Source organism: Bison bison, unplaced genomic scaffold (genome assembly GCF_000754665.1).
Source record: "Bison bison bison isolate TAMUID 2011002044 unplaced genomic scaffold, Bison_UMD1.0 scf7180017864471, whole genome shotgun sequence".
Classification (NCBI taxonomy): Eukaryota; Metazoa; Chordata; class Mammalia; order Artiodactyla; family Bovidae; genus Bison; species Bison bison.
In genome coordinates, this window is record NW_011495032.1 from 13,896,049 (window position 1) to 13,905,031 (window position 8,983).

Below are 8,983 nucleotides of genomic sequence, written 5' to 3' on the forward strand. Positions count from 1 at the left end.
CAGATTTGTTGCAATTACCTGAAAAGAGAGGGGGCTTTTAAGGTAGTGAAGAGAGTTATCTAGAAGAAGAAAATACCTCCAGGAGGGGAGGGGGCATCCATTGGCCTGCCAGAGACAAAGTCCATCTCTCCATCTCTCCGATTGCAATCTCATAAAACTCCATTAGAATTATTTTCTTAATTTCTCTTTCTGATAGTTCATTATTAATATTAGATAGTTAGAATAGGGAAATGGTGGTGGCTAGAAGACAAGGAAGAGAAAAACCCATGAAAATAGAACAAAGGAAGGTCAAAGAAAGGTCCGAGGACTGGAGTGAGGACTTCAGGTAGAACAGCACTCCTGGCTAAGCCCAATTGGCATAGGGCAGGCCCAGGGAGAAGAAAACATGTAAAAGGAGGAGCCAAGCTCTCTCTCGCTCTCTCTCTCCCACGTGGGTACGCTCTTTCTCTCTCTCTTTCTCTCTCTCTCTAACCCCCCACCCCCACCCCCCGCGCTCCTCCACTCTCTTCTCTTCTTTGAGGATGGATTCTCCTGCTATTTTCTAAATAAAGTAGAACTGTAACACTGATTTGTCTAAGAGCTATGACACGATTTGTTCAAGACCTGAGAGCTGTGTCGCACAGAGGGCTTTAATGTCCGTCGCTCCAAATCATTGTTGTGATGAGACAAAGAACCGAGGAGCATACACTCACCTGACATTAATGTTTTGAAATACAACAGATTTCTGTATAGTTTATATCTTGCCACTTTACTTAATTTGGTAAAACAAATAAAGGGAAAGATATACTGTGCTCATGGAGTGGAAGAATTAATGTTAAAATGTCCATACTACCCAGAGCAATCTACAGATTCAATGTAATCCTTATTAAAATATCCATGGTATTATCTCAGAACTAGAACAAAATAATTCTAAAATTTGTATGGAACCACAAAAAATCCCAAATAGCCAAGTAATCTTGAGAAAGAAAAACAAAACTGGAAGCATCATACTCCTTGATTTCAAGCTGTTCTAGAAAACTATAGTAATCGAAAGAATATAATTCTGGCAAAAAAATAGACACGTAAATCTATGGAACAGAATAGAAAGCCCAGAAATAAACCCATGCTTATATAATCAATTAATCTATGACAAAGGAAGCAAGAATAAACAGTGGTAATGAGCGTTTCTTTAATAGATGGTGTTGGGAAAACTGGATAGCTACCTCCAAAAGAATCCAACTAGTCCACCACTTTTTTTATACCATACACAAAAATAAACTCAAAATGGGTTAAAGACTTAAGTGTGAGACCAGAAACCATATATTTTCCTAGGAGAAAATATAGACAGTATGCTCTTTGATATCAGTCTTAGGAGTATTTTTCTGGATAGAGCTTCTCAGGCAAGGGAAACAAAAGTAAAAATAAACAAATAGAACTACACTAAAGCTTTTGCACAGTGAGAGGAGCCATCAACCAAACAGAAAGACAACCTACTGAATGGGAGAAGATGTTTGCAGATGGTATGACTGATAGAGGCTAATGCCCAAAATGCATAAGGAATGCATACAATTCAAATTTTTTAAAAAGGCAAATAACCCTATTAAAAAATGGGCAGAGGACCGGAGTAGACATTTTTCCAAAGAAGACATCCCAACATGCACATAAAAAGGTGCTCAACACCACTGATCATCAGGGAAATGCAAATCAAAACCACAGTGAGAAATCACCTCAGAAATGGCTGATACCTGTCAGAATGGCTACCATAAAAAAAACAAGTAGGAAGTTCCCTGGCAGTCCGGTGGTTAGGACTTGGCACTTTCACTTTTATGCCCCAGGTTCAATCTCTGGTCTCCTAATTTAAGATCCCACAAACCAGAGGCCTAGTAAAAAATAAAAAACCCAAATAATAAGTGTTGGCGAAATCCATGTGGAGAAAAGGGAACTGCTGTGCATTGTTGGTGGGAATGTAAATTGGTATATCTGCTACAGAAAGGTTTCCTCAAAAAAATAAAAATAAAACCATGATACAAACCAGCAATTTCACTTCCAGGTATTTATCCAAAGAAAATGAAAACACTAATTCAAAAAGATAGGTACACCCCAGTATTCATTGCAGCATTCTTTACAATAGGCGAGATACAGAAGCAACACATGTGCTCAGCAATAGATGAATGGCTACAAAGGATAGATGACTATTTTTAGATATCTCACAATGGAATATCACTGAGTGGTAAAATAAGAATAAAAGCTTGTCCTTTGCTACAACATGGATGGACCTAGAGGATATTACATGAAATAATTCAGATAGAGAAAGACAAATACTGCATGATTTCACTTATATGTAGAATCTAGAAAACAATTAAAAAAGACAACAAAAGAGAAACAGACTCAAAGATACAAAGAACAATCTGGGGATTTCCCTGAGAGTCCAGTGGCTAAGACTGCCAATGCAGGGAGCATGGGTTTGAACCCTGGTCAGGAAACTAACATCATGCATGCTGCCTGGTGTAGCCAGAAAAAGAAAGAAAGAAAGAACAATCTGGTGGTTGCCAGAAAGGAGGACAGAGGGGGATGGGAAAAAAGGGGGAGAAGGATTAAAAGGTACAAACTTCCAGTTACAAAATAAGTCATGGAGATGTAATGTACAGCAAAGGAAAGATAGTCAATAATATTGTAGTAACTGTATGATGACAACTGGTAACTAGATTTATCATGGTGATCATTTTATAATGTATAAAAATATCAGTTCACTAAGTGGTACAACTGAAACTAATACAATATTGTATGTCAATTATACATCAATTAAAAACTGCATTAGTTATCTCCTCTATGCGCTCGCAGGGCCTCTGTACTCTCTTGACAACACGCATCAGTCTTGGTTTATTTGCTCAGTCAACACTCTCCCTCTGTCCCTAGACTCTGCCTTCTTTGAGGTCAAAGACTCTTGTCCCTCACCATTGCTTTTCAGCATTTCTGCATATAGTAGAGACTTAGGAAATAAATATAGAATGAATAAAAACTTACTAATCCATAATTTTATGCCTAGTTAAGCTTCTCTCTCATGCTATCTTTGTTTTTTAAAGGAATGACTCTGGAGCATGCCAGAAATTGAAATGTTTATCTTTGTCTTAATCCTCTGGAAGAGAAAAGTATCCAATTTCTTTGTACAATAGTATAAATAATAGATAGCTAACACTTACTGAATGTTTATTGTGTGCTGGGTGCTGTTCTATCATTTTATACAGATTAATTTATTTCATTCTCATTACAGTCCTCTGAGGTAAATGCTACTATTATTACCATTTTTAAAATAAAGAAACCGAGGTGCAGAATTTAAGTCTTCTTGCATATAAATTTTGCCTTTCTTATTATGGAAAAGGAAAAAAGACACTGAATGACAATGACCAAAAAAGTTTTTTCTATTTGCATTTATCACACTTCAATTAGACTCAAAAAAAAATTAAATGCAATTTAAAAAAGACAAAAGGAAGAATTCATCCCCGAGGGGCACAGCACAATGCCTAAGTATGTCATTGTATAACAATCTATTATTAACAAGTTCCTAAAACCCATATGAATGTGGGTTAGCAATAAATATTAAGTGGAGGATCCAAGATGGCATTCAAACTATGTCCACCAGGTGGCGCTAGTGCCTCTAAATGAGGGGCATGGGTGGGAACACTCCTGATCCTGCCGTCAGCACCCTTAACAAAAGAGATTCAAGTACTGGTCCTCAGTTTCCTAGGCTCCAGTTCTGCATCCAGAGAGGGCTGAGGAGCTGTCTGATACACCAGTGCACTCTGCCTATTTTGCTGTAAGAGGAAAGTTCTCAGAGGCACAGTCACTGTGGTGTAGTGGATAGATGCTGCTGCTGCTGCTAAGTCACTTCAGTCGTGTCCGACTCTGTGCGACCCCCATAGACGGCACCCCAACAGGCTCCCCTGTCCCTGGGATTCTCCAGGCAAGAACACTGGAGTGGGTTGCCATTTCCTTCTCCAATGCATGAAAGTGAAAAGTGAAAGTGAAGTCGCTCAGTCGTGTCCAACTCTTCGAGACCCCATGGACTGCAGCCTGCCAGGCTCCTCCGCCCATGGGATTTTCCAGGCAAGAGTACTGGAGTGGGGTGCCATTGCCTTCTCCAGGATAGATGCTGGTCTGTTTCAAATCCAAATTCAAATTCAGGTTTCTTCAAATCCCAGCCCTACCAGCTACTAGTAGTATGACCTTGGGCAAGTTATTTAACCTTTCTGTGCTCCAGGGTTCTCATCTGTGAAATGCGGACAATCCTTGAGCCTACCACATCTTGTACCACCTATTGTAACAGTGCTCTACTCACAGAAGGTCTGAATGAATCTTCTATGCAATAGAATCAATAGCTGACCTTTCCATAGCTGAATGTGTGTGTGTGTGTGCTAAGTCATTTCAGTCATGTCCAACTCTTTGTGACCCTATGGACTGTAGCCTTCCAGGCTCCTCTGTCCGTGGGATTCTCCAGGCAAGAATACGGAGTGGGTTGCCACTCCCTCCTTCAGGGGATCTTCCCAACCCAGGGATGGAACCCATGTCTCCTGCATCTCCTGCACTGGCAGATGTGTTCTTTACCACTAGTGCCACCTGGGACACTCAAATGCAATTCACATTTTACTTGGCTCAGAATAGGCCACCAAAGAGATGAACTTGAGTTTCAGTTTTACTTTTATTTTCTTGGGCCACACAGCATGTAAGATCTTAGTACCCTGACCAGGGCTTGAACCCATACCTCCTGCAATGGAAGCACTAGACTGCCATAGAAGTTCCTGAGCTTCAGTTTTAAGTACTAATGTAAAGCTACTACTATTAGCTAGATGTGAGCTGCTCATTAGAAGAAGAAATACGATTCAGCATCTGCAATGCGCCAGTCTCTTCTCTAGGTGCTGCTGCTGCTAATATGGACAAAGCAGGTAATACCCTCACCCTCATGAAGGCTGTAGTCTAGCCAGCAAGATAAACATTAAACAGATGATGACATAAAAGTAGACGATTACAAAGATGCAAAGGACCAAGTCTTATAGGAATGTAAAACAGGCGCATCTAACCTAGTCGGGGGGTCAAGGAAGGCATCAAAGTGGAAACGACAGTGTTAGCAAAAGGAGGGTGGCTAAGCATTCCAGGTGAAAGACATGACATTTGTATGGGCCCCTAAGTGGCAAAGAGCCTGCTCAATTCACACGACTGAGAAAATCCCAGTTTAGTCAAAGAGTAGGAAGAGTGGATGGGGATTGGAAGCTGGAGAAGCTGCCTATTGGGCAGTAAGAAGTATTAAAAGATTTTAAATAGGAAAGTGACATCAGATGTGCAGTTTTTTAAAAGGTCGTATGACTGAAATGGGGAGGTCGGTTCCAGGAGGTGAGGGGGTTTGAGGAGTTTGAGGAGGTGAGAGGGAGAGACCAGTGGGGAAATTCTGATGCTGTTTTAGTCAAATAGTGATGGCAACCTGGCCTAGTGTGGCAGGAAGTGTGAATTTATTGTGAGAGGGAGTTAGGTATGTGAGAGGGAGGAGTCAAGGCTTCTCCCTTAAACAGAAGGATTGATGGTAATGCCATTTGCCAAGGTAGAGAACATTACAGAAGTAGCGGTTTTGGAGGAAAGCTCCTATGTTCCTTTCAGGATATTTTGAGTTTGAAGCACTTGACAAATATTCAAGAGGAGCTGTTTAGAAAGCACTTAAATGTGAGTAGTTCAAAAGAAGGACTGTGGTTGTTCATATAGATTCAAGTGTTAGCAGCACACAGATTTAAGTGGAAACTACAGGGAGACCTTGTAAGGAGAAAGTGAAGTGGGAGAAAGGAAGATGTCCAGGGACAGAACGCTACGGAACCCTACCGTCGTCAAGTTGGCAGAGATTAGATATCAACAATCAGTAATAAAACCAGAGAAGGAACAGTTAGAGGTACCGAAGGAAAACCTGAAAGCCCAGTTCCCCTCCCCTGAGGATTGATTATGAAAGAGGAAGGTGTCATTAGCATTGAGAGCTACTGAGAAGACAGGCAAGCAGAGAACTCAGTGTGTCCTTTGGGTCTGGGGACAAGAAGGTCACTGGTGACCTTGGTGGGCTGAGTTTCTATGGCATCCTGAAGGCTGAGGCCAGATTGCAGGGAGTTGAAAAGTTGAATGTGAGGTAAGCAAATGGTGGTGATGTCAACTACATGTTGTCACTTGCCAAGAGCATTTGCCAGTGACTGAACAACTATCAGAGCATTTTCCATCTGTCTGTGCTGCTGTAGCTGCCCACCTTCAACACCTGGGTGGACAGTGAGGCACTCCATGCTCCAGGGAATCTGGCAGAATGGGTCTTTGTATAGTTACATATTTTCAGGAACTGATTTCATGATCTCAATCCTTGCACATCTCCTCATATCTAGAAAAGCACTAAATCCCTTCATGGCGACATCAGCTCCTTGTGATGAGCAGAAAACCTTTTGTAAAATAAGTGCTTGATTGCACTGAACTCTTCCTTCACCAAAATCTTATACATCGACCTTCCCCTGCTGCCTGTTTGGAGCAGTCTCTAAGAGCTATCTGAGGTGCTGTCTCCTGGACTGTGGTCCTCATTTTGCCCCAAATAAAACTTAACTAGCAACCTTCACATTGTGCATCTTTCTGTCAACAATGATTATGCTAAACATGTAACCCAATTGATTGACTGGGCCCACACCAGGGGCCTAGTCTGAGAAGACCCCATGTCTTTGCCAAGGAGGTTCTTTTTCCAGTCAGATTTGCACAACCAATAATGGAATAATGCTGAGGCTGGAACAGTGCAAGCTTTATTCAACGGCCAAAGAATGGAAAAGCAGGAACCTAGATCACAATATTGTCAGAGACACCAAATATATAGGAGAGATGAAGTAAAAGGGAAGGAATTGAAAAGTAGGCTGTTCATGACTTATCTAAGAATAGGGGTGTGGTTTGGACCTGGAACTGACAGAGCTTTCTTTTTCAGTCCTCTTAGGGACTTGTCCAGTTGTTGTCATGGCAATCATCAATGACCACAGTGCTGGTGTTTGTGTCACTGAGCATGCTAATGTATTACAAAGAGTGTGTAATAAGGCCTAAGATTATGGGAAGTCAAATCGTGCACCATCTTGGGCCTACTTGGTTCCAACTAGTTCTTGTTTTTTTTTTTTTTTTTTCCATCTTTGCAGCTTCCTTCTGAAACTTAGATGAGAATAATCGGTTTCCATTTCAGGGAGGGGAGGGGTATGACTCTGGGACAGCAACCTTGGTAAGAAAAATATTTTCTAGAAATTTGGTTGGGAAGGTAAGGTAGAAGGAGGGCTTTTTCAAAGGGGAGAAACATGAACAGTTTTAAATGCTGATACAACAAATCCAGTAGAATGAGAGAGATGTTGAAAATCTCAGCAAGGGAAAGGTTCCTAAGAAGGCCACAGGGGGTAGGATTCAGGACACAGGAGGAAGGACGACTTCCCTGTGAGAAGGTCAAGGTGAGGCAAATCCAGGAATATTTGTAGACTGGGTGGCCGGAAGTTGGTGTCTTTCCTGTGCAATGTTTGTGATTGCCTCTTACATACAGAGGGTGTCACCTGCTGACAGTGAGTGAGGGCGAGGTGAATTCAGAGGGAAGATATGATATAGTCAAAGTGCTAACCAAGCGAGATGAAGACACGAATGAGGGTGGTGACCACTGACTCAAAGTGACACAGGTAGGGGAGGTATGTGATATTTTGCAAGTTATGTTCATGATGCAGAGTTACTCAAGATAGCGAATCTTGAGTAATCGAGATCACTCACTTGCACATTTTTATTGTATGTCTGCTGTGTGCAGACCTCCTGCTATGCATTGGGTTCTGCTGGGCAGATGTTGTATGAGAAAGACTTGGACAAGGTCATTTTGGATATTAATAAGAGAGTGGTTTAAATGATGGAGCACTGAATCTTAGCCATGTAAGGGAGGAAAGACTTTTCCTCAGGCCTCTTAGATCCTGTGACTGGGCCTGAGAATTAAGCTAACAAAAGACAGATGAAGGGAAAAGAGCATACAGGTTTATCTGGTGGTGCTGTTTTCATGTGACACAGGAGCCTTCCTAGAAAAGAACTGAAGACCCAAAGAAGCAGATACTTATGTCCCGTATCAATAAAGAAGCACGCATTGTGGAGATGTAACAAGGCAATGGAAGAAGGGTTCGGGGTGAGGGGCAGGAAACTGAGGGCAAATGATTAGGAAATAAATGGGGGGGGGAATTGATACAAGATGCAGGCTATTTTAATAGGTCTGTCTGTTCAGATTCATCTCGTTTCTTGTGATAAGAATGTTCCCCTCTTCCTGGTACAGTGAGGGCATCTTTCTCACTGGAAATTTATGTCCTGCTTTTATTTATTTATTTATTTTGGCATTTATTAAGCATTTAATTGTCCCCTAATTTGTAATTATAAGTAATATAGTGTCATTTATTGTAGTTTTTTAGTTTTCTGTCAATTTTTTAAAGTTTTTTCTTGCTTTTTGGAATCTCTTTCTAGTTTTATTTTATTTTATTTTATTTTTAATTTTATTTTATTTTTAAACTTTACATAATTGTATTAGTTTTGCCAAATATCAAAATGAATCCACCACAGGTACACATGTGTTCCCCATCCTGAACCCTCCTCCCTCCTCCCTCCCCATACCATCCCTCTGGGTCGTCCCAGTGCACTAGCCCCAAGCATACAGTATCGTGCATCGAACCTGGACTGGCAACTTGTTTCTTACATGATATTTTACATGTTTCAATGTCATTTTCCCAAATTTTCCTTCTGGCTTACTTCACTCTGTATAATAGGCTCCAGTTTCATCCACCTCATTAGAACTGATTCAAATGTATTCTTTTTAATGGCTGAGTAATACTCCATTGTGTATATGTACCACAGCTTTCTTATCCATTCATCTGCTGATGGTATGTCCTGCTTTTAGAAAGTGGGAGCGCAGAGAGCCCTTCCCCCATCTGCAGTTTCTTAAATGCCTTGGGCTCAA